Here is a 26,380-nt window from a genome sequence, read left to right on the forward strand (position 1 = left end):
TCTAGAAATACAACTTAAAATGGACGTGAATTACCTCTTCAAGGAGAACTACAAACCACTGCTCAAGGAAATAAGAGAGAACACAAACAAATGCAAAAACATTCCATGCTCATGGATAGGAGGAATCAATATTGTGAAAATGGACATAGTGCCCAAAGTAACTTATACCTTCAATGCTATTCTCATCAAGCTACCATTGACTTTCTTTGCAGAATTAGATAAGACTACTTTAAATTTCATATGGAACCAAAAGACAGCCCATATAGCCCAGACAATTTTAAGCAAAAATAACAAAGTTGAAGGCATCATGCTACCTGACTTCAAACTACAAGGCTACAGTAACCAAAAAGCATGGTACTCGTACCAAAACATGTATATAGACCAATGGAAAACAATAGAGGCCTCAGAAATAACACCACACATCTACAACCCTCTGATCTTCGACGAACCTCACAAAAACAAGCAATGGGGAAAGGATTCCCTATTTAAAAAATGATGCTGGGAAAACTGGTTAGCCATATGCAGAAAAAAGAAACTGGATCCCTTCCTTACACCTTATACAAAAATTAACTCAAGATGGATTAAAGACTTAAATGTAAAACCCAAAACTATAAAAACCCTGGAAGAAAACCTAGGCAATACCATTAAGGGCATAGGCATGGGCAAAGACTTCATGACAAAACAGCAAAGCAATTGCAAGAAAAGCCAAATTTGACAAATGGGATCTAATTAAACTAAAGAGCTTCTGCTCAGCAAAAGAAACCATCATTAGGCAACCTACAGAATGGGAGAAAATTTTTCAATCTGTTCATCTGACAAGGTCTAATATCCAGAATCCACAAGGAACTTTAAAAAATTTATAAGAAAAAACAATCTCATCAAAAAGTGGGTGAAGGATATGAACAGATGCTTCTCAAAAGAAGACATTTACGTGGCCAATAAACATGTAAAAAAAAAAAAGCTCATTATCACTGGTCATTAGAGAAATGCAAATCAAAACCACAATGAGATACCATCTCATGCCAGGTAGAATGATGATTATTAAAAAGTCTGGAAACGAGATGCTGATGAGGATGCAGAGAAATAGGAATGCTTTTACACTGTTGGTGGGTGTGTAAATTAGTTCAACCATTGTGGAAGACAGTGTGGTGATTCCACAAGGATCTAGAACCAGAAATACCATTTGACCTGGCAATCCCATTACTGGGTATATACCCAAAGGATTATAATTCATTCTGCTATGAAGACACATGCACACGTTTGTTTATTGCAGCACTATTTACAATAGCAAGACATGGAACGAACCCAAATGCCAACCAATGATAGACTCGATAAAGAAAATGTGGCACATATACACCATGGAATACTATGCAGCTATAAAAAATGATGAGTTCATGTCCTTTGCAGGGACATAGATGAAGCTGGAAACCATCATTCTCATCAAACTAACACAGGAACAGAAAACCAAACACCACATGTTCTCACTCATAAATGGGAGCTGAACAACGTGAACGCATGGGGCACAGGGAGGGGAACATCCCACAACAGGGCCTGTTGGCAGGTAGGGGGAAAGGGGAGGGAGAGCATTGTGACAAATACCTAATGCATGAGGAGCTTAAAACTTAGATGACAGATTGATAGGTACAGCAAACCACCATGGCACATGTATACCTGTGTAACAATCCTGCATGTTCAGCACATGTATCCCCGAACTTAAAGTAAAATAAACACACACACACACACACACACAATCAAATGAAAAGAGGAAGAAGAAGAAGAACATATACCCTTTATGAGAGATCATTTTTGTTTTTTACTGAGAGACAGTACATATATATATATATATATACACAAACATACACAATATATATACATATATATATAATTATTATTTATCATGAGGAATTGGCTCATGCAGTTATGGGAACCAAGAAGTCCCATGATCTGCCATCCGTACGCTGAAGACCCAGGAAATCCATTCATGTAGTTCCTCCAGTCCAAACTTGAATGCCTGAGAACCTGTCCAAGGCCAGGAAGAGATGAATGTCCCAGCTCAAGCAGAGAGAGAGAGAGAATTCACACTTCCTTCTTTTTGTTCTATTCAGGCCCTCCACAAACTGGATGACACCCAATACATGGGGGAGAGGGGGATCTTCTATACCCAGTCTACTGATGCTAATCTCTTTCAAAAATACCATGCGTCACAGACACACCCAGAAACAATGTTTTACCAGCTCTCTGGGCATCCCTTAGCCCAATCAAGTTGACACATATAATTAACCAGCACCAATGGGGAGTTGCTAATTCATGAGTGTAAAGTTTCAGTGAAGCAAGATAATTAAGTTCTAGAAATCTGCTGTACCATGTTGTACCTATAGTCAGTGATGTTGTATTGTGCACTCAAAATTTTGCTAAAAGGGTAGATTTCACATTAAGTGTTCTGACCACAAATAAAATGAAATTGAAAAAAAAATAAAGAGAATAGACATTTCAAATGTGCATTGGAGGGAAAGGAAGGGGAGAGTCACAGTTAGGCTAGGGGCTGCTCCTCGTTCAGACAAGTGTCCTCACACCATCCACTAAGCCTCTGGGCAGAGATGACAGATGATTGTGCAAAGAAAAACCTAAGGGCTTTAAGACCTTCTGTCAGGAAAGGCCTTTGGAGGATCTTCAACTACTGGGCTGCATTCCTGAAGGTCAAACAGCAGTGATACGATCTGCAGGATTTCGGGAAACATTTTAAAAAAAGAGGAATAAGAAGAAGAACATATACCCTTCATGAGAGATGATTTTTATTTTTTACCAAGAGGCAGAGAAAGAGGCGAGAAAGTTCTGGTAGGGAGGAATTAAAGGGAGATGAACACCTGCCTCTTCAGCTTCTGTTGAAATTGCTCTTAAATAAAGCAGCGGTTTCCAGACAGGGCCAGGTACTTTATTACAAATATTGGAATTTATTTCAATAAGCTCTGTCATTTCTTAGCAGCTGTTTCACTTTACAGCAAACTAACCAACAGAGGTGTAGGAGGCAGCTTGTCTTTTGTCTTTCATTTTGACGAACTTGATTTTTTTTTTTTTTTTTTTTGGTGTGATGCTTCTGGCTGAGGCTCACAGGAAGAGAAGACTCTGTTTTTGTTTTTTGTTTTTGCTTCAGCAGAGGGAATGAGGAGGAGCAGGTGGTGCCTGTGAGCAGCCTACCTTCTCCAGGGTCCTGAGATAGAAAGAGCAGGCATCACGCCCTGTGTCTCTAGTTACAGAAGCAGAAGGAAGTGACTGTATTATTCTCCCACATTTATCAGCCCAGGGAAGCCATTCATGTGTTCTGAGAGGATCCTATATTTTATTCTCAAAAAAATATCAATACTGAATCGCTGATGCCATCTCTCCCCGACCGTTGGTAATAGCTGCATTGTGCCCATAGCCTCTCTGAGCACTAGGGGAGAAAGAATGTAACAATTCTGAGGCAATAAGCAGTGTTGTTATTTACAGCAGAAAAGAAAACCAGACCAAACTCAGCAAATGGCCACCCATGGAGGGAGGTTTTCAACCAGCCCTAGCCAGAGGGGAATCTCCTGGCTCAGCGGTGTGAACATGAATTTCTGTAAACCTCACCACCAAGGGCCGAAGTGCTCTAGGTCTCTATGTAACCTTGAAAGGCAGTCTAGGTAATAACGAGTGCAACTGTTAGGCAAGTCCTAGGGATGAACTAGGCCCAGAGACAGTGGACTGGAGGGGCACATGACATTCTGAGACACCAGCTGGGGAAGCCAAGGGAATACTGGCATCAACCCTCCCCTAAGCCAAGGCTGCAAGGTTCACAGCTCCAAAAGAGACCTCTTCCTTCTGCTTGAGGAGTGGGGAGGACTTTGTCTTGCATATTGGATACTAGCTCAGCCATAGCAAGATAGGGCACTGGTCAGAGTAGTGAGGTACCCATTCCAGGCCCTAGCTCTCAGATGACATTTCTGGACACACCTTGGGTATGACTAGATATGAGAATGTGCTGCCATGAAGAAAAAGAACCAGTCCTGTCAGCATTTAGTATCTGCTAACTGATGAGTCCTTGGGCCCTGAGTAACCAGCAGTGATACTCAAGTACTACATCAAGAGGCTTAGTGAACCACTGAGACTTACTGAATTCAGGTGAGACTAGCACATTACCAGCTGTGGTAGTTGTGTGGCAAACCTTTTTCTGCTTGAGAAAAGCAAAAGACAAAGTAAAGGGAACTTTGTTTTACACCTTAAATACCAATACCACTATAGGTGTGTAGAGTACCAAGCCGGGGATTGGGGTTCCTGATTTCAGGACTCAACTCTTGGATAACATTTCTGGCCTGGCCCTGGGCCAGAAGGGAGTTGTTCCCTTCCCTGAAGGGTGAGTCCTAGGCCAGACACAATTCACTAAAGGTGACGTAAGAAATTTTGAGCCTTAAGAACACATTGGTGGTAGTCTGGCAGTACGCCTTGTTTCCAGGGGTGGTAGCCCTGGGGTGAAACTTATTTGCCTTCAGAAAGGGGGAGGAAAGAGTGGGAAGAATTGTATCTAGTGGTTTGAGTGTGAGCTTGGCAACAATACAATACAATATCATGTAGGCTTCTAAGGTTTTTCACTCTAGTCCCTGATTCCCGGATGGTACTTCTGAACCTCCCTGGAATACAGGGCACCTAACTTCCCTGAAGTGATGGACACAGGCCTGGTTGGCATTGCCATCTGCTGATTACAGAACTCCAGGCCCTTGAATGAAGGTAGGCAGTATCCAGGGAGTGGCTACAGTTGGCTTTGGGCAAGAGCCAGTGCTGTGCTGACTTTACATCTGACCTAGCACAGTCATACATGTAGTGGCCACAGGGATGGCCTGTGTCACTTCACCACCAGCTTTAGGTGACTCAGAACAGAGACAGAGGCTCTGAAAGTAAGGGGAAAGAACAAGAGTCTCTACCTGTTAATCCAGAAAATTCTCCCAGATCCTGTCCAAGAACATCAAGGTGGTACTTCTATGAGTCTGCAAGAACTACAGCATTACTTGGCTTGGGGTGTACCATAAAGCAGAAACAGCTTTGATCACAACACCCAAGTTCTTTAAAATATCTGGAAAGCCCTCCCAAGAAGGATGACTACAAATAAGTTCAGATAGTGAAGACTACAAAAAATACATAAACCTTCAATGTCCACACACTGAAGAATATCTACTAGCATCAACACCATCCAAGAAAATATGTCTTCACCAAATGAACAAAATAAGGCACCAGGGACCAATTCTGGCAAACAGAGATATGTTACCTTTCAGATAGAGAATTCAAAAATGTTGTGCTAAGGACACTCAAAGAAATTCAAGATAATACAGAGAAATAATTGAGAATTCTGTTTGATTTAACAAGGATGTTGATATAATTAAAAAGAATCCAGCAGAAATTCTGGAGCTGAAAAATGCAGCTGACATAGTAAAAGAATCATCAGTCTTTTAATAGCAGAATGAGTCAAGCAGAAGAAGGAATTAGTGAGCTTGAAGACACGGTATTTGAAAACACACAGTCAGAGGAGACAAAAGAAAATAGAATAAAAAACAATGAAACATACTTACGGAACCTACAAAATAGTCTCAAGAGGGCAAATCTAATAATTATTGGCCTTAAAGATGTAGAGAAAGAAACAGGAGTAGGAAGTTTATTCAAATAGATAAAAATAGAGAACTTTTCAAACCTAGAGAAATATATCAATATCCAAGTACAAGAAGGTTATAGAACACCAAGCACATTTAACCCAAAGTATACAACCTCAAGGCATTTAATAATCAAACTTCCAGACATTAAGGATAAAAAACGATCTTAAAAGCATTAAGAAAATAAAAAAGAAACAAATAACATACAATAGAGCTCCAATACATCTAGGAGCAGACTTTATAGTGGAAACGTTACAGGCCACAAGACAGTGGCATGACATATTTAAAATGCTAAAGAAAAGAAAAACTTTTACCCTAGAATAGTATATACAGTGAAAATATCATTTAAACATGAAGGAGAAATAAAAAGTTCCCCAAACAAACAGAAGCTGAGAGATTTCACCAACACCAGACCTGTCCTACAAGAAATGCTAAAGGGAGTAATTGAATGAGAAAGAAAAGAACATTAGTGAGCAGTAAGTAATCACCTGAAGGTAAGAAACTCACTGTAATAGTAAGTACAAAGAAGAAAACACAATATATTATAACACTGTAACTGTGGTGTGTAAACTACTCTTATCCTAAGTAGAGAAACTAAAAAATAAACCAATCAAAATAATAACTACAACCACTTTTCAAGGCATGGACAGTACAATAAGATATAAAAAGAAACCACAAAAAGTTAAAAAGTGAAGGGATGAAGTTAAGGTGAGTTTTTATTAGTTTTTTTATGTGTGTTTGTTTGTTGCAAATAGGGATAAGTTGTTATCAGGTTAAAATAATGAGTTATAATAAAGTATTTGCAAGCTTTGTGGTAACCTAAAACCAAAAAGCATACAATAGATACACATAAAATAAAAAAGTAATAAATTAAACCATATCACCAGAGATGCAGCAAAAGCAATACTAAGAGGGAAGTTTATAGCCTTATAGCTATAAGTTAAAAGAGAGAAAAATTTCAAATAAACAATCTAATGACGCATCTTTTAAAAAGAAACTAGAGAAGCAAGAGCATACCAAACTCAAAATTAGTAGAAGGAAAAAAAATAAAGATCAGACTATAAATAAATAAAATTGAAATAAAAAACAGAAAAGATTAATTATTCGACAAGTTTTTTTTTTTGAAAAATTAAACAACCTTGACAAACCTTTACCCAGATTAATTGAGAAAAAAAGAGAGCAGATCCAAATAAATATAATAAGAAATGAAAATAAAAACATTACAACTGAAACTGCAAACATTTAAAGGATCACTTTTGGCTACTATGAGCAACATATGCCAATAAATTGAAAAATCTAGAAGAAATTGGCAAATTTCTAGATATATGCAACCTACCAAATTTGAACCAAGAAGAAATCCAAAATCTGAACAGAATAACGACAAGTATGGAGACCAAACCCATAATACAATGTCTCTCATTAAAGAAAAGTGAGGGTCCTGATGACTTCACTGCTGAATTCTACCAAACAATTAAAAAATTGACACCAAATCTACTCAATATTCTGAAAAATAGAGGAGAAGGCAATACCTATAAACTCATTGTATAAGGCCTGTATTACCCTGCCACGAAAACCAGAAAAGACATATCAAAAAAAGAGAAAACTACAAATATCTCTAATGAATATTAATGCAAAAGTCCTCAATAAAATCCTACCAAACCAAATTCAACAATACATTAGAAAGATCATTCATCATGACAGCATGGGATTTATTTCTGGGATGCAGTGATGTTTCAATATATACAAATCAATCTATGGGACACATCATATCAACAGAATAAACTATAAGAACCATGGGATCATTTCAATTGATGCTAAAAAAGCATTTGATAAAAGTCAACATCTTTTAATGATAAAAACCCTAAAAAAACTGTGGATTAAAGGAACATGCCTCAACATAATAAAAGCTGTATATGACAGACTGACAGCTAGTATTATGCTGAATGGTGAAAAGTGATAGCCTTTCCTCTATGATCTGGAACATGACAAAGATGACCACTGTCACCACTGTTATTCAACATAATATAGGAAGTCCTATCTAGAGCAATTAGACAAGATTAGGATTCAAAGTGCATCCAAATTTGTGAGGAAGAAATGAAATTATCCTTGTTTGCAGATGATATAATCTTATACTTGGAAATACCTAAGGACGCCATAAGAAAAGTATTAGAATTGGTAAACAAATTCAGTAAAACTGCAGGATACAAAATGAACCTACAAAAATCAGTAGCATTTCTATACTCCAACAGTGAACAATGTGAAAAAGAAATAAAAAAGTAATTCCATGTACAAAAGCCACACATAAAATTAAATACCTAGGAATTAACTTATCCAAAGAAGGTCTCTATAATGAAAACTTATAAAAGAAATTAAAGAAGTCACCAAAAAATGGAAGAGTATTCTATGCTCACTTATTGGCAGAATCAATATGTTAAAATATCCATACTACCAAAAGCAATCCACAGATTCAATGCAGTCACTATGAAAATACCAATGACATTTCCCACAGAAATGGAAAAATAATCCTAATATTTATATGGAATCACAAAAGACCCAGAATATCCAAAGTTATCCTAAGAAAAAATAAGACTGAAAGAATCACATTACCTGATTTCAAATTATACTACAGATCTATCATAATCAAAACAGCATGGTACTGGCATAAAAACAGACACATACACCAATGAAACATAATAGAGAACCCAGAAACAAATCCCTATACCTACTTTTTACTCATTTTTCACCAATATGCCACTTATGCTGGAGAAAAGACAATCTCTTCAATAAATGGTGCTGGGAGACCTGGATATCCATATGCAGAAGAATGAAACAAGACTCCTATCTCTCACCATTTAGAAAAAAATAAATTGGATTACAGACTTAAATATGAGACCTCAAAATATGAAGCTACTACAAGGAACCTGGTGAAAATCTCCAGGACATTAGTCTGGGAAGAAATTTCTTGAGCAATACCCCACAAGCACAGGCAACCAAAACAAAAATAAACAAATGGGATAACATCAAGTTAAAAAGCTTTTGCACAGTAATGGAAACAATCAACAAAGTGACAAGACAACTCACAGAGTGGAAGAAAGTATTTCCATACTACCCATCTTATAAGGGATTAATAATCAGAAGAAGAAGAAGCTCAATTAACTCTATAGGAAAAAATTCTAATAATCCAATCAAAAGATGGGCAAAATATCCAAATAGACATTACTGAAAATAACAACATACAAACGGCAAAGAAGCATATGAAAAGATACTCAACATCATGGAATATCAGGAAAAATGCAAATCAAAACAAAAATGAGATATTATCTCATCCCAATTAGAATGATTTATATCTAAAAAAACAGGAAATAACAAATGTTGGTGAGGATGTGGGTCAAAAATAATCTTTGTACACTCTTGGTGGATATGTAAATTATTATAACCACTATGGAGAACAGATTTGAAGTTCCTCAAAAAACTGAAAATTGAGCTACCATATGATCCAGCAATCCTACTGCTGGGGTATACCCTAAAGAAAGAAAATCTCTTTATCAAAGAGATATCTGCACCCCATGTTTGTCACAGCACTGTTTACAATAGCTAAGATTTGAAAGCAACCTAACTGTCCATCAACAGATGAATGTATAAAAAAATTTGGTACATATACACAATGGAGTACTAGTCCGTCATATAAAAGATGAGATCCTACCTTTTGCAACCACATGGATGGAACAGGAGATCTTATGTTATGTGAAATATGTCAGTTTAACCAGTTCATTATTATGCTTAATGGCTGTTTTCTTGGAATAAATGATTGTTCAATACAATCCAATATATTAATTGAGCTTCCAATATATATACATTGCAGTAGACACTTCAGTGTTTTGTGTTTTGAACTAAGTAGAGTTAGTGAGGGAGACTAGAATGTTTACAAGATGTTCAAAGTGTTAGTGAATAATTTTTCAACCTCCAGTTCTACTCTAATAGCTCACGTAGATCAGGATGTCTTATTGTCAACAGTGTAGATATATGAACAGTAATCCTTCTTTGCTCTTAGCATGTTTGAAACACTATACAAATATATATCTGTATATATACATATATACATGTATATAGATATGCACATATATGTATATATACACATATGTATATATGTGTATATACACATATATATGTATATATACACATACATATGTTTATTAAATTATTATTATTCATTTATTAAATTAACCCTTTATGTGCTACGAATAGTTTAACCAGTTCATTATTATGCTTAATGGCTGTTTTCTTGGAATAAATGATTGTTCGATACAATCCAATATATTAATTGAGCTTCCAATATGTATACATTGCAGTAGACACTTCAGTGGATAGACAAGTTAGTGAAAAGGGCACAATCCCCATGCCTACAAAGTTTAAACCACAATAGTGGTAAATGAGGCAATGATTTATGAATATAAAACAAGGCACAAGTACAATTTCTGACAGGAAAAGGTGCTTTAAATATAACCAGCTTCCTATAATAGTAATACAAATCAAATATCCATGAATTTATATAAATGCCTTTGTAAACCATCATGTTTTTTGTTATATTCAGTATGTATCACCTTCTGATATATCACTTTTCTTTTGATTTTTTTTCATATAATAGTATGTTTTAGGCTACAATGAGTATCCAAGAATGGGATATTCTGATTTTATGTATTTTAATTATATCATGCCTTTACTTCAATCATTCCAGGCTGAATATTGCAAAATTTGCAGTCTATTTATACAGGGAAGGCAGTACATCCGTTTGCTTATAGTTTCTTTTTTTACTATTACAAATGTAAAATGACTCTGTTTCCAAATATAAAGGTATCATAGTCACAAAAACACAATTTAGAGAATATTGTGTGCATTAAAATTGATAGAATATTGAATGTTGCCAAAATAATATTTTAAGATTCAAAGCTCTTTCACTCAAGGAGGTCAAAGTACATCTTAAGCAATATTTAATCTCTTAAAAAACAAGAAAGTGGGAAATATCATCATTCAGAGGATGACTTCTTTCCTTTGGCCATAGCCATTTAAAAACTACTTGGAAGTCTGAGTAAAACAGACTCTGCCAATATTTTACTGAATAAAGTGTTACTTTTAAAAGATAAAAATTTTGTTAATATAAAGTATTGCAGGTTGTATTAGTCAGTTTTCATGCAGCTGATAAAGGCATACCTGAGACTGGAAAGAAAAATAGGTTTAATTAGACTTACAATTCCACATGGCTGGGAAGGCCTCAGAATCATGGTGGGAGGTGAGAGGCACTTCTTTTTTTTTTGAGACGGAGTCTCTCTCTTTCACCCAGGCTGAAGTGCAGTGGCGCGATCTCAGCTCACTGCAGGCTCCGCCCCCCGGAGTTCACGCCATTCTCCTGCCTCAGCCTCCTGCATAGCTGGGACTACAGGCGCCCGCCACCTCGCCCGGCTAATTTTTTATATTTTTAGTAGAGACGGGGTTTCACCCTGTTAGCCAGGATGGTCTCGATCTCCTGACCTCGTGATCAGCCTGCCTCGGCCTCCCAAAGTGCTCGGATTACAGGCGTGAGCCACCGCGCCCACCCGGCCGAGAGGCACTTCTTACATGGCAGCAGCAAGAGAAAATGAGAAAGATGCAAAAGCAGAAACCCCTAATCAAATCATCAGATCTCGTGAGACTTACTACCATGAGAACAGTATGGGGGAAACCACCCCCATGATTCAAATTATCTCGAACCGGGTTCCTCCGACAACCCATGGGAATTATGGGAGTACAATTCAAGATGAGATTTGGTGGGGACACAGAGCCAAACCATATCACATGTGCATTCCCAAAAATTGAAAAATACTGCTAAGTAAAATAGAGAAATAGTACTAACATGCATATTTCCACACCCAGAAATATCTTTATTAAAATTTTGGTTTATGTTTTCCAACCTGTTTCTGTGTATGTGTGGGTGTGAGTGTGTTAAAAAAATGTAAGCATTCTCCACAAAGTCTTATATACTGTTTTTTATTTTACAAAACACAAATTTGACTGTGTAATAAATACAATCAGCCCTCTGTATCCATGAGTTTCATAGATTCAACCAACCATACATTGAAAATGTTTGGAAAAAATATATAAATAATAACACAAGAACAGAAAATAACACTTTAAAAAACAAATATAACCACTATTTACCTAAAATTTACATTTTATTAGGTGTTTCAAACAATCTAGAGATAATTTAAAGTATATGAGAGGATATGCATAAGTTATATGTAAATACTATGCCATTTTATATAAGAGACTTAAGCATCTATGGATTTTGGTATCCATGAGGGATCCTGGAACCAAACCCTCACAGATACTGAAGGACGAATGTGTTTTTTTGTCTTTTCTTTTTTTTTTTTTTTTTAATTATACTGTAAGTTCTAGGGTACATGTGCACAACGTGCAGGATTGTTACATAGGTACACACGTGCCATGTTGGTGTGCTGCACCCATTAACTCGTCATTTACATTAGGTATTTCTCCCAATGCTATCCCTCTCCCTGCCCCCCACCCCATGACAGGTCCCGGGGTGTGATGTTCCCCACCCTGTGACCAAATGTTCTCACTGTTCTATTCCCACCTATGAGTGAGAACATGTGGTGTTTGGTTTTCTGTCCTTGTGATAGTTTGCTCAGAATGATGGTTTCCAGCTGCATCTATGTCCCTGCAAAGGACATGAACTCATTCATTTTTATGGCTGCATTATATTCCATGGTGTATATGTGCCATATTTTCTTAATCCAGTCTATCACTGATGGACATTTGGGTTGGTTCCAAGTCTTTGCTATTGTGAATAGTGCTGCTAAGCATACATGTGCATGTGTCTTTATAGTAGCATGATTTGTAATCCTTTGGATATATACCCAGTAATGGGATTGCTGGGTCACATGGTATTTCTAGTTCTAGATCCTTGAGGAATCGCCACACTGTCTTCCACAATGGTTGAACTAGTTTACACTCCCACCAGCAGTATAAAAGCGTTTGAATGTGTTTTTCATAAAGCTGAAACTTAAATGTTGGCCAGTAGTCTTCTGTGTGAACATACCTAAATGTACATAACTATTTTATTTTCTTTTATTTTCAATTATTTCCTTATAAATAACATAATGATTAATATTCCTGTGCATAAACATGATGCCCATTACTAATTATTTACTAAGCTTCAATTACTATATGTGAATTATAAGTCAAAAGGTATAAACAATGTTTGAATCCTTACGCACACTGCCAAATAGCTCTCTAAATAAGTCATCTCAACTTAGACTATCACGAGCTCAAAAGCCCTGGACCCTCCTCACTATATTCCACCCAGAGACAGATGACGGTTTTCTTTCCTGACTAACAAATAAACAAAAAAAAGGACTTTTTTACTTATAAAAATATGTAACACACGTTGTTAAAGTTATGTATTTCCAGGGCTGAGAGAATGTTCAATCTTAAAAGAGGCAAAATCTGTAATGTTGCTATCTCTTTTTCTGTCACATTTCTCTCTACATTTAGTATTCCTTCTTCCTATTTTCACCCACATGAAGCAAGTTATCTCATACTGCAATTTTTTACTTTTTTTAGAAAGATAGATTTTGACGTACAATATTAAAGAATGCTAAAATTCCTATCATTAAGGAGTAAAACAAAATATTTGGTATGAAGCCTCCCTGATGTACACTAAACTTCCAAAGATTTCAACTATCACTTATTTGTTTAAGGCTAAAGGCTGCCTTGTACACTTCTACATGGAAGGGTGCCTACCACCTGCCAGGTACTATACTTATACTTACACTTTATGTAATCTCACCCAATCCTTAGTATAATCATTTGAAGTGGGTATTTTTTTTTCATATTATATAGATAAAGAAAGTAAAGCACAGTGGAGTGAAGTAATTTGCTCAAAGTCACATAGCCCTTAGAAATAATTCACCATGGTAGAGAAGATGTATCTAGTCCATTGACTTCTTTGCCCTGATCTCTCAAAGCTCTCCTCCTAATTCTAAATCTAATCACACTTTTATTTGTTTTCTCAGCACTCATTAATGTTCTCTTTTGCCTTGTCTATTTGTATTTGAAATTACCTACATAGCTCCTAATATTAGTCCTCCAAACTCTTCATTCTACAGGTTAAATTGTGGAGGTTACTTTGTTTAAACAAACTTCCCTAACTCTCTTCTATCTTGGTTAAATACATCTCCTATCTGGTCTTAGCGTACACTTGTATGGGTGCTAATAAAGCACATACAATGTTGAGTCACGGATACTTTGTTAAACCACCCAGCTCTCTTTCAGAACTTAGGTACTTGGTCCTCCAGCTGCTTACAAACATTGGTAGCTGAGCCTTTACCTTAAGACCATACCTCCTTTCCTGAAGTATACAACATTCAATGACTGGCAATTGAAGGTATGTAAAGGTCCAGAATCACTGCCTCAAGGTGACATAACTTTGAAGATCATCTCCATTCTAGAGTATCCAGAGGGACCTGCTGAGGTCTTTGTTAACATTTTATCTGGTTCAGCTCCCTCTGTCCAATCTTTTTGTCTTCTGCGCCTCATAGGTGTTGATTCTGAGAGTATCTTACCTGCCCACATAACAAATGTGGCATGCAAATCTACATCTCATAGACTTTTCTTAAAGAAGACAACCAAAATAGTCAATATTTTAACTGATTTCTTTCTTGGCTGTTTACCTCAATAAACTATAAATCAAAGATAGCTTTTGTTCTCCATTATCTCCACAGTCTTTCTCAATAAATACTAATTGAATAAATGCATGAATGAAAAAGTGTTACAATTCAAACTCATAATTGTTGGACACAAAAGTCTGAGTTTCTTCCACTATGGAGTATAGCACTGCCCTCTTAGGGAAATGAGACATAAAATAGGAGAGAAAAAAATACACTTATGCGAAGACTATTCAGCTTCATGTCTTTTCAATCTAGAGGACAAAAACAAAGAGCAGAAAATAAGCCTTTCAGAAAACACAGAATATTTCATTGTTTAAACAAAGTTAGACCTTATGTAAATAAAACATACAATTTCCTAAATAATTAAGCCAACCAGTCAAATTATGTAGCATAAAAAATCTATTATGTATTAATTGTTGTCTTAATTAAAACCAGGAACTCAATTCTTCCTTCAAGTATATTAGAGTATGCTCATTTATTTCTTCTATCCTCAATTATGCTATACTCCTTGAACTGATGAGAATATTTGCCTAATGTGAATCTATAAAACACTAAGCATAGTAAATACCATAATTTCACACCTATGCCACATTTCCCTAGTAATCCCCAAATGAACATCAAAAACATTCAAAACTGATTAAGATAATATAGCAGTATATTATAAATGGACTACCATAAAGCCTGCAGTTAAATTTGAAGGAAAAGTTAATGTATAAAACCCTACTTAATTTGGGGACCAAAATAGAGATACCATAATAGAAGATGCATAACCTTCAATACTTTTCAAATGCTCTTACTTTCACAAATAAAAATTAAATTCAACAGTTATCTCCACGTAAAATTTACATGTAAAATGCAAATTTTACTACAATTGTGAAATTCAACCTTTCTATGAATAACGCATACATATATGCATACATGTTAATACTCATGTGTATTTATGTACATTTGAGCTAGCATAGAATTCCATTATTTGCACTCAAGACTGAAATAGGATTATTCAAAATAATCTTAGAAACCTAAGCCTAGCAACAAATAAAATCATATTCTTAAGGACAATTGTGGGTGTCATAGTGTAATCATCTTTTTTGCCAATGAAATAAAGCACAGTGTGAAACATTTTCTGTCTCTTCAAAACAGTCTTATGTAATTTTATGATTGAATATGAATTTGAGCTACCATGAATAATTGAAATGAAATGGTAATTATTAAAAAAGAAGTTGAATCTTAGACTATTATTAACATGATTTGTATAATATGCCCCTGCTATATTTAAAAACAAATGGAATTTATAGTCATAATAGTCTGAATTAGACTTAGAGCAAATCTCAATTTTGATCTTTGGTTTCTATAACTAGTTAGGCCAAATGATTCATTGAAACACAATTGTATGGGCAAGAAATTTAGATATGAGCAAGGAGAACATGGAAAGAATACCATATTGAAATGATACAGGAGCTAGAAATAAATTATTTAGACAGATAGTGAAGGTAAGAGAGTCCTCAGTAAGGTTTCCTTTTAATTAAAAGCAGCCCTGAAAAGGCTAGCTAGGGGCCAAGCATGGCCAGCTTCTTCACATATTATGTAAATGGCATACCTGGCCTGACCAATCTCTTGGGCCTTATGTAAATCAGACAGTGCCTCCTCAAGGTCATCTATAAAACCCCATGCATTTAACCATGAAACTGGGAGACACACTCAGGATCCACTCTCTCTCTGCAGGAGAGAGAGATTTTCTCTTTTCTCTCTCCTATTAAACCTCCACTCTGAATCTCACTTCTTCTGTGTCTGCATCCTCAATTTCCTTAGAGTGAGACAATTCTTGGGTATTTACCCAAGAAACCAACACTGCTTCAGAATCACTCAATCTCTTTGTTGAATGTTATGATTCATAATTGATAAGAAATGATTATACAAGGAATGAAAAGCAATAGTCAGAAAAAGGTAACAAATAAAAGTATTTTTTTTTTTTGGCATTCACCTTCAGGTTTATCCTTGCTTACACCAAAATGATTAATAAATTAATTTAATTCCGCATATAAATCAATCATATTATTACAACTACCACAGGATATTTAAATTTTTTTCTTTTATTTAGAAAGCTTTGTTGGAATAGTACCCATTAGTAAACATATCACCAAGTTTGAAACAGCTTATACATTTAAACCTAAAGACAATAAAGAGAAAAAAATTCACCAAAAGTGTATGCATATGACTGAGGTAAGTCATTATTTCAGCCTCATATGCAAAGGTAAATACAAATGTCAGAAAAAAATTAGGCCAAATGTGGCTGCTCACATCTGTAATCTCAGCACGTTGGGAGGCTGAGGTGGGAGGATTGCTTGAGGCTGGAAGTTCAAGACCAGCCTGGGAAACATAGTGAGACCCCTCATCTCTAAAAAAATTCAAAAATTAGCTTAGTGTACTGTTTCTTACCTGTAGTCCTAGCTACCTGAGAGGCTGAGGTGTGAGGATCACTTGAGCCCAGGGCTTTAAGGTTGCAGTGAGCTATGATTGTGCCTTTGCTCTGCAGATTGGGTGACACAAGATCTTGCCTCAAATTTTTTTTTGTTTATTATAGAAGAAAGGAAATAAAGGAAAGAGGTGAAGCAAGATGAAGGAATAGAATGCCCCATGAATCATCTCCATGGCAATTTAACAACTATCTACACAAAATAAGCACCTTTATAATAACCAAAAATCAGGTGAGCACTCACAGTACATGATTCTACTTTTATATCACTGAAAAAGACAGTGAGTGGGTAGAAAAAACAGTCTTGAATCACCAATGCCACTCGACCCTCATCCTCCAGCTGTGATGGTGTGCTGTTAAAAGTGTTCCTGTGCTCTGGGGAGACAGAGAGTCAGCAATTGTGAGTCACTGAACTCAGCACTACCCTGTTACAGCAGAAAGTAAAACCGAACCAAGCTGAGATAATGCCCACCCACTGAGGAGCATTTAAACCAGCTCCAGACAGAGGAATCACCAATCCCAGCAGTCAGAACTTGAGATCCTGCAAGCCTTGCCACAATGGGCTAAAGTGCTGTGTGACTCAAAATAAACTTCAAAGGCAGTCTAGGCCTAAAAGACTGCAAATCCTAGTTGAGTACTAGTGCTGAACTGGGCCCAGAGCCAGAGAACTAAGTGGACAAGTAGTCTACAGGGACCACAGGGCAGCTAAGGGAGTGCTGGCATCAATGCTTCTCTAACCTCAGGCTGCACAGCACAAGGCTCTCAGACCCCTTTACTCTGCACAAATAGAGAGAAAAGAAGAGTGTGTAGGACTTTGTCTTGCATCTTGGATACAAACTCAGCTACAGCTGACTAAGGTATGGATCAGAGTCATGAGGCCCCTGTTCCAGGACATAGCTGTGAGACAACATTTCTAGACCACACCCTAGGCCAGAAGTGAGCTCTCTGCCTTGAAGGAAAGAACCATGTCCTGGAAGAATTAATTATCTGCTAAGTGAAGAAGCTTTAGCCTCTGCAAAACCAGGAGTGATACCCAAATGCTACATTGAGAGCTTGGGGTGAGACTCTGAGACTTGCTGGGTTAAGGTGAGAATAAGCATACTCCCAGCTGTGATGACTATGGGGCAAGACACCTTCTGCTTGACAGAAACAGAAAGAAAAGTAAAAGGGACTTGGATTTGCACCTTAGGTATTAGCTTAGTCATAGGGGGAGGGTAGAGCACTAAGCAGGATCTTGGGGTTCTTGATTCCAGTATTTGGCTTCTGAAAAGCATTTCTAGGCCTTTCCTGTACCAGAGCGATTGCCACTGCTCTGAAAGATGAGTCCCATGCCAGGCAGCATTCACGACGAAAGCTGACTTAAGAGACATCAGGACTGAAGGAAACATTGGTGGTAATCTGGTAGTAATCCCTGTGGGCCTGGTGACAGAGGCCATGAGGTAAGGCTCCTCTAACTTTAGAAAGGGGAGGAAAGAGTGAGAATGAATGTGTTTTGTGGCTTGAATGCCAGCTGAACAACAGTGTATTAGAACACCAGGCAGACTTCTAAAGGTTTTCCAATCTAGTCCCTGGCTCCTGGATAGCACCTCTTGACATACCCAGGACCTGTGGAAACTTGCCACCCCGAATGGAAAGACAAAAGCTTTGCTGGGTTTGCCACCTGATGATTGCCAGCCTCAGGATCTTGAGCAAACATAGGCTGTAGCGAGGGAAGTATTGCATCAGGCTTTGAGAAAGACCACGTGCTGTGATTGAATCAGGTCTGACCCAGGAAAGTCCTAGTAGTGGTGGCAACAGGGTGCTTGTGTTACACCTCTCCTAGCTTTAGCTGGCTTGGAACAGATTGAGAGACTCAGTTAGTTTGGGGTAAAATAAGGGAAGAGAACAAGAGTCTCTTCCTAGTAATCCAGAGAATTATTCAGGATCTCAACCAAGACTACAAAGGCAACACCTCTATGAGTATAAAACAATCACAGCGATACTAGGCTTGGAATGTCCCTTAAATAGGATACACCTTAGAGCACACACTTAAGTCTTTTCAAATATCTGGAATGCGTTCCCAAGAAGAATAGGTAAAAAGAAATCCAGATAATGAAGAGCGCAGTAAATACCTAACTTTTTAATACCCAGACACACACAAACAGGTGTAAATACCAAGACAATCCAGAATAACATTACCTCCTCAAATGTACAAAATAAAGCAACAGGGATCAATCCTGGAGAAACACAGATATGTGACCTTTCAGACAGATAATTCAAAATAGCTGCTTTGAGAAAATTTAAAAAAATAGAATAATAGAAGGAATCAATAATTCTGTGAGACAAATTTAAAAAGGAAATTGCAGTAATTATATAGAATTAAGTAGAAACTCTGCAGCTGATAAATGCAATTGATGTACTGAAGAATGTATTTGAAAGTTTTAATAGCAGAACTGATTAAGTAGAATAAATTACCAAGCTTGAAGACAGGGTATTTGAAAATACAGTCAGAGAGGACAAAACATAAAAGAATAAAAAAGAACAAAGTATGCCTACATCATCTAGAAAATAGCTCAAATGGGCAAATTTAAGAATTATTGGCCCAAAAAAGTAGGTAGAGAAAGAGATAGGGGTAGAAAGCTTATTCAAAGGCATAATAACACAGAACTTCCCAAACCTAGAGATAAATATAAATATTCAAGTACAAGAAGGTTATAGAGCATCAAGCAGATTTAACCAAAAGAAGACTACCTCAAAACATTTAATAGTCAGTCTCACAGAGATTAAGGATAAAGAAACAATCCCAAAAGCTGCAAGAGGAAAGAAACAAAGATTATACAATGCAGACCAGGCGCAGTGGCTCACGACTGTAATCCCAGCACTTTGGGAGGCTGATGCGGGCAGATCACAAGGTCAGGAGATCGAGATCATCCTGGCCAACATGGTGAAACCCCATCTCTACTAAAAATATAAAAATTAGCTGGGCGTGGTGGCACATGACTGTAATCCCAGCTACTAGAGAGGCTGAGGTAGGAGAATCACTTGAACCTGGGAGGCGGAGTTTGCAGTAAGCCGAGATTGTACCACTGCACTCCAGTCTGGTGACAGAGCAAGACTCCGTCAAAAAAAAAAAAAAAAAAAAAAAAAAAGACTAAAAATAGGACCTTTCCAGTTTGCAAGGTTTCTGCTGAGAGGTCTGCTCTTAGTCTGATTAGATTTTCTTTGTAGATGATTTGGCACTTTTTTCTAGCTACTTTCAAGATTTGTTTTTTTCCTTCATATTGACTTTGGATGTGCTTCTTATATCTGGATGTCTAATTTTATAGTTAGATCAGGGATGTTTTCCTAAATTATTACATCAAATATATTTTTTCATCATTTTTACTTTTTTTTCTCCCTCAGGAATGCCCATCATTTGTATGTTTGGCCTCTTTACATAAGTTCATATTTCCTGAAGGCATTTTTATTTTTTAATTTTTTTTTAAATTCTTGCCTGACTTGGTTAGTTCAAAGAACCAGTCGTCAAACTCTGAAAGTTTTTCTTTTGGTTGGTCTAGTTCATTGTTAGAGCTTTCAACTATATTTTGTAATTTCTTCAATGAATTTGCTTTATTTTCAGAAGTTCTGTTTGTTTTTAAAGTATTTATCTCTTTAGTCAATTTTTCATTCATGTTCTGAATTGTTTTTCTGATTTCTTTGTCTTGGTTTTCAACTTTCTCTTGGATCTCATTGAGCTTCCTTATAATACACATTTTGAATTCTTTTTGTGTCATTTCAGAATTTTCATTTTGGTTAGAATCCATAGTTAGAGAGCAACTGTAATCTTTATGGGTGTCAAAACACTCTATCTTTCAGTACTACTAGAGTTTTATGCTGATTCTTTCTCATCATCTAAAGAAGCTGTCACTTCTTACTTTACATATGCTTTCATTTAAATATGACTTTTAATTTTTTTTCCATTTTCTCCCTTGAGGGAGTGATTGTAAGGTATGATGTTAATGATCATTTGTCTTCAAATCTGGGTGATTTCAGGGGCCGGCTCTGTATAAGTTTGTTGTTCATAGACGACATTGTGTGGTGGCTTTCTTAAATGCTAACTGTTTTAGTAATATATTGGTCATGTGAACTGACTCACTATCTTCTGGGGGGCTGGGAGTATGAAGATATCAGGAAGCTTATTTTTTCTCTAGCACTAGGCCCTTCTGTCAGCAGGTTTTTAATTGGATTTTGCAGTTAAGTCTTCAGTCCAGCAGGTGGCACTTACGAGTAAAAGTTGGCTCACCCTTGGATATCCTGATGACCAATGAAAACACCTGACCTGATAGGGGTGGTGGTGGGAGCTCAGATGCACTGAGGTCTCTGCAGGAGAGTGCTGTACCAGCTCCTTATCCTGGACAGGCAGCAGTGTGATTCACTTGTCTATCACACCCTTGAATCACAGCTGACAACCCTCAGTTCAAATACACAGTATCCTTTATCTCCAGGTTGCAATGCAACTGAGATCTGTGGAAAATACCAATCCTGTGGCTATTGTTGAAATGACTTTGAGTAAAAACCTTTATGTAGCCCAAAACAGGCAGCATTGTGGCTGGTCCACACTCTGCTGCAGGAACACTGCTGCTCCACATAGGAAGGGGGAGATGAGCCTGGCCCTTCAGGCAAGCCCGGGCCAGTGTATGAATTTTCAGTAGATATGCAGCTACCCTGAATAGCACTGGAATGCTTGTTACTGAGTGCATTCATGCCAACCCCCAGCAGGAAAAGATGCAGCTGCATCCACAGCAGTAGATGAGAGATTGGGAGAAGACCCCCTCTCTACTTTCATTTCTGGCCCCTGGTGCCACCTGTCTGCTGGAGTGGACCAATACTTTTCCTCTTCAAAGATCAGCACTGCACCCAGATCTTCACTGTGAGGGGCATGGTCACATTTTGGTCACAACTGGGGGGCTCTTAGGCAGGGAAGAGCATGCAATCTGGATTCATTTGTCCCAAAGGGTGCTTTGGCAGGCTGCAATCTCCCTTACCCTAGATGCAGCTCATGCTAAGGGCTAGATCTCTGGGGATCTTGTGCCTCCTTAGAGTCCTGCTTGTTCCATGTGATTGCCACAGTCAGAGCAGGTACTGGGAAATGTTTGTGGAGCATCTATTGATGAGGAGACAAAAGGGCTGAGAATCCCTGGGAAGGATAGTGGTCCACAACAGGTGCACAACCAGTATGGAACATGCCACTTCAGCTCAGGCTTGAGAGGAGAGAAGGAGAACCTGTGCAATCTGCTCAACCCTCCAGAAGTTTCCAAATTACCTTCAATAATGATCCCTGAACTTGTAAAGACACAGGGGCTTTCTGACAATTCAGCAGTCAGCAGTCTGTTGCAGGGATGAGGGAACAAAAACACCCCACACTTCCACCTACCTTTTCCATGGGACCCCAACTTTCTCAGGGGTCAATCTCTCCCAGGCTCTTGCTGCCTCATTTTTCTGTACCCAGCTTCTTCTCATGGCTTCTCTAACAGGTTCCACCTCTCTCCCCTCAGTATTCCACTTAGCCGTAATCATTCACCTATAACTGTGGATCTTCTGTCTGAGGAGAACTGACATTTGACATTTCTAGTTATCCATTTTGAAAAAAAATAATACAAAGTCTGCTTAAATAAATGTGGAACATTTACAAAAACAGACTATGTTCTGGGTTAAGGAATAAGTCTCAATAAACTGAAAGAATTAAAGTCATATAAAATATGTTATCTCATCACAATGGAATTACATTAGAAATTAATTGTAAAGATCTCTGAAAAAAAATCCCCCAATTTAGAAACTAATAATTCATTTCAAAATAACTAATGAGGTTATCTTCCTTCCAAGAGGGTGAATTAAAGGCTTTTAGCATGCCTGAGCCACTTGGAAATAACAAGATAGTGCATAAAGATCAACTCTATTAGCTTTAATTCAAGAGAAAAAAAATAACAAAACAAAAACAAGAATCCACCAGAATTTTGAAGGACATCCCACTCCCCCAGGAAAGGAATACAAGCTGACAGGCCCTGTGTTGATGGTATCCAGCTGATAAAAGTGAGTCAAATCCAAGTATGTGAGAGAGGCAGAGAGCCTCCCTCTGCGATTCTCCTTTCCACTGGGTATCTGAGCAACCCAGGCCAAGGCAGAGCACTTTGGTTCTCCCAATCCCCAAAACCATCATGGGGAGTGGCTTGGAGGTACTGAAAGGGAAAGACACAGGGAAAAGCTGCAGACATCTTTCCAGATCCAGGACCAAAAGCAGGACACCATTGTTAATCCAGGCACATGCAAAGACAGATATTCTTTGGTGACCCAGCAATGTGGCTATGTGAGCATTTTTGTCTTGGACTAGAGATTGCAGCACTTGCTCTGGAATAAGTTAGGGTCCTCCACAGCCATAATTGTGGAAAGCACCTATGCAGTAAGCACTGAAATTGTGCTTTCCTCCCTTGGAGGTCTGGGACAGAAGGAGAATTGCTACAGTTTCTGTTTCTTCTTGGTGATGAGACTTAGAGCCAGGGGCAGCTTGGTGAACTGGAACTGGTCTGCATGTGTCATTACTGGGTGCCCTAGCCTCCTCCCCTGAGATCATGGTGGAGTGGGGCCCTCTCTGCTCTCTCTCTAGGCATAAATCCAGGCCTTTAGGGCACCTGCTCGCTTGGACTAGCAATGGCACTCTACCCTTCCTGTGCAGAGATGCTAGTGCAAGAAGGCCCTGTCTGCTCCACACCCAGGCATATCTCCAGGCATTCAGAGCACCCATATTCTTGGATAAGCAGCCTGACCTGCTCCACCCTACCTTTGCAGAGATCCCGGTGCAGGGGGCCCCTCCCCACTTCACATTTAGGCAGATCTCCAGGCATTTGGAGCACCTGTTCACCTGGTTCAGCAAGCTAAGCCACCCCATCCTTCCTGGGCATAGACTGTGCTGCAGTGGAGCACTCTCTGCTTCATAGACAGGTAGATCTCCAGGCATTCAAAGCATCTGCTCACCTGAATTGTTATCCTGAGCTGCACCACCATTCCTGTGTAGAGATCCTGGAGCACTAGGGCCCTCTTTGCTTTATGCTCAAGTAGATTTCCAGGCATTTGGAGCTCCGGCTTGCCTGGTTTAGCAGCCTGACTCATCCCACCCTTCCTCTGCAGAAATGATGGTGCAGGGGGGGCCTTCTCCACTCTATTCCCAGGTAGATCGCCATGCATTTTTCCAGGAATTTAGAGCACCCACTTGCCTAAATCAGCAACGTGAGCTAGCCAACCCTCCTTGTGCAGAGATTGTGGTGAAGTGGAGCCCTCTCTGACCCACGCCCAGGCAGTTGGTGGACCAATTCAACTGAATCACCAGCCAAAGCTGCCTTATCCTTTTTGTGCATATACCATGGAGTATCAGGGTCTGCTGTACTCCATGCCTAGACAGGTCTCCAGACTCCTGGCGTACCAACTCTTCAGGATTAGAAATTTAGGCTGCACCTCCTGTCTGTGCAGAAAATTTGGAGCCAAGGATGTTTCCTAGCTCCATGCATAGCCACACCTCTGGGCACTTGGTGGCTACTCACTGGATTATCTCTTAGCACTGTTGCTTGTGCCAGAAGCTGGGCCTGCACCATCTGGCCCTGCCCATCATTTCTCCCACCTGCTTGGGCTGGGCAGGGAGCTCAGATAACAGTGGACTTCACAGACCAGCCTATTGTCTGAGGCAATAGACAGCTTCTCCCTGCAAACAAGGGTCAAGTATATACCTAACCATACTGGAAGCACCCGGATCTTGCCCATAAATACCATCTACTAGCTCGTGGGTTTTACTGCAGAGCCCAACATAAAACCTGCCAAAAGAAGCGGATAAGGATATAAAAGCAAAGCCAAAGGTCCCTACCCAACATGCTTTAGTCACACACCCTAAGGAGAGAGGACAGGAAAGAAAGAAAACAATAATATTATAGCAAAAGAAAGAAATTTTAAAACATTACCAAAACAAAAATAATTACAAAATTTGGAAGTGCCAGTGTTTTCAGATAAAAAGAAACCAGGGTAAGAATTCTGGTACTATGAAAAATCTGAATGTAGTGACACCACCAGAGGATCACACTAGCTGTCCAGCAATGGTCCTTTACCAAAATGGAAACTCAGAAATGGCAGATAAAAGATTTAAAGCATAATTTGCAAAAAAGCTCGGTGAGACCCAAGACAAGGTTAAAAATCAACACAAAGAAAAATTAGCCAGGTGTGGTGACAGGCAACTGTAGTCCCAGCTACCAAGAGGCTGAGGCAAGAGAATGGCATGAACCCGGGAGGAGGAGCTTGCAGTGAGCCGAGAACGCGCCACTGCACTCCACGCTGGGCAACAGAGACTCCGTTTAAAAAAAAAAAAAAAAAGAGAAAGAAATAATTTCCTTTTCTTTACAAAAAAAAAAAAAAAATCAGGGCAAAGAAATACCTACATAAATCCAGGAAGTGAAGGAAGAGATGAACTTCTCAAAAAGAAATGAATCAGAAATTCTGAAATTGAAAAAAAGTCAATAAATTTTAAAATAAAATGGGAAGCATTATCTATAGTCTGGACCAAGTAGACGAAAGAATTTTAGAGTCTGAAGGCAGGTCTTTCGAACTAACCCAGTGAGACAAAAATAAAAAAGTGTTTTAAAAAATCAACAAAGCCTTCAAAAAACATGAGATTATCTAAAGTTCGCAAATCTATAAATTGTTGGCATTCCTGAGAAAGATGGATAAAAAGTAAATAAACAAGCAAACATATTTGAGAAAATAATTCAAAAAATAATTTTAATCTTGCTAGAGAGGTAGACATCCAGATACAAGAATTCAGTGAATGCCTTAAAGTAATATACAAAATGAACATCACCAAAGCATATCACAACTAGACTGTCCAAGGTCAATTATAAAGAAAAAAAATTAAACGAACCTAGACAAAAATGTTACATCATATACAAAAGGAACCCAATCAAGCTAACAGAAGATTTCACAGGAGAAACCTTACGAGCCAAGAGAGATAGGAAGTCTATTTTCAGCATTTTTAATTACAAGGAATTTCAACCAAGAATTTTATATAGTCCCAAACTAAGCTTCATAAGCAAAGGAGAAATAAAATATTTTCCAGAAAGCAAGTGATAAGAAAATTTGTTGCAACTAGACCAGCCGTGTAAAAGTTCCTTAAGGAAGTCCTAAACATAAAAAAAAAAGAATGATACTTGGCTACCACAAAAACACACATAAGTGCATATCCCTCAGTCCCTAAAAAACTGCTTTGTAGTTTTTTATCATGTAAAACAACAACAATAACATGGTAAAGACTACAAAGCAATCAGTTAACAACTTAATGAGAGCATCAAAATCTCACATATCAATAATCAATATCAACCTTGAATGTAAATCAACTAAATGCCCCCACTTAAAAGGCATAGAGTTGTAAGTGGGATAAAAATGAATACCCTTCCATCTGGCTTTTCAAGAGACCCATCACACACTTAATGACATGCATAGGCTCTAAGTAAAGGGCTGGAAAAAGATGTATCACACAATGG

Source organism: Nomascus leucogenys, chromosome X (assembly GCF_006542625.1).
Source record: "Nomascus leucogenys isolate Asia chromosome X, Asia_NLE_v1, whole genome shotgun sequence".
NCBI classification, from domain to species: domain Eukaryota; kingdom Metazoa; phylum Chordata; class Mammalia; order Primates; family Hylobatidae; genus Nomascus; species Nomascus leucogenys.